Genomic DNA, 1,667 nt, shown 5'->3' on the forward strand with positions numbered 1-1,667 from the left:
CTTAAAAAAAAAAAAAAAAAAACGGAAAAAGAACCAAACCCCACTCCCCCCGACTGCTCTCAGTCTCCTTGTCAGGCTCAGTCCATGTCCCTTTCACCCATGGTCAGGCTCTCAAATCCAAATCTCAACAGTGAAATAAATCAATTAGTCCAGTCACTGTTCTGCATAGGCCTGCCTGGCTTCTTTGTGAACATTCACAGTCCCAATGAGATCTTTTCCATGTGCAGCAAGGCTCTAACCTGGAACAGCAGTTTCCTCAGACCTCTCCTCCAGGTCCTCAGCTGACACTCCACTCCAGAGATTATCAACAGCTGTGTGTGTGCAGGACTCCTTCCTAGGGTCACTCCCAGGCATTCCTCTGGCACGTTTCATAACCCTTGCCTTCCAGGACACTCAGCCACTCCTCTCTCTGTGGCTTGCAGGGAATTGACCCTCCCTCTGCCCCTCTCCAGGGCTGGAAATACGTCTGGGCAGCCTCCCTCCTCAAATACTGAGCAAGATGCTGCTCCAGAAGTGTGGCGAATGTTTCTCTTCCCTTCCGGTCTCCAGCTGCAGCCCTGCCAGCCGTTCATGCTGTGAGTGGTGTTCTTTTTCACTCTCTCTATCTCTTGCTGCGGGCTGCTTTTCTTCTGACCTCCCCTGCCTAGCATGTAAGGTACCTTGGGGTTTTTGTTTGCTCTTTCTCACTCTTTCACAAGAGGCTAGGAAAAGGAAGAGATATTAATCAATAATATTTCTGAACATTTCCTAAAGTCAGTAACAGGGTTTAGATACCTGTAAAGAAATGTCTCATAGAAAAAAACAAACCCTGGAGGAAATTTTGATTGTTATAATTACCTATGATTCATGTGCATATGAAACCATTTCCAAAGCACACCAAAAATCTATCAAAGACAAAAATATCCAGTTACCTGTGGGTGCACACTTTTCACAAGATAATCATTCTCTCTCCAATTTCTCAGTTCTAATCCTCAAAAGGAATTTACAAAACACCTTTCATAGACAAGCCTATGAACTTCACTTCTTAAATCTACTGGATACAAAAAATCATGAACTAGATATGGATGTTGGATTTATAGCAGGTTATAACCTGCCTGCCATTTGATAACCCCAGGTAACCTATCTGTATTTTACCAGCTACATTCTATCAGCAGTTCTACATTCCTCCTCCCCCTACCCAACCTGTCTCTCACCTACTGTCTCCCATTCCCTCTGATCCTTACTGCCATGCACTTCCATTTTCACAGACCTGCAATTTACATATTGGCCACTATTTTACACAGGAGAGCACATAAACACTAACAGACTCTCCCTATTGCCTGAAGAAGGAAGTTTGTGCCCAAAAGCTTGCCAAGGACAATTTTTCCAACTATTTAGCTTGTCAAATAAAAGATATCACATCAACCTTGTCTTTGTGGCGGGCCAGTAGGGGGCACTCCTGCGTTGAGCCGACCAACTCCCTGCGCCCGACCACCTTCCAGGCTCCGAATGCCTCCCTAGGGGCGCCTTATGCTTGGCCGACCCCTCCCCCAGAGCACACTCACTAGTCTGGGGGTAACATCGTGCCACCACCCCGAGAAGGGACTGTCTCGGCCCTGTATCCTCGGGGAAACACAGGCCTAATAGTCCGATGGGTACTCGACCCAGTACAGGCACTTGGGGCACTT

This window comes from Crocodylus porosus, unplaced genomic scaffold, assembly GCF_001723895.1.
Source record: "Crocodylus porosus isolate Cpor-Errol unplaced genomic scaffold, CroPor_comp1, whole genome shotgun sequence".
In the NCBI taxonomy this organism is placed as follows: domain Eukaryota; kingdom Metazoa; phylum Chordata; order Crocodylia; family Crocodylidae; genus Crocodylus; species Crocodylus porosus.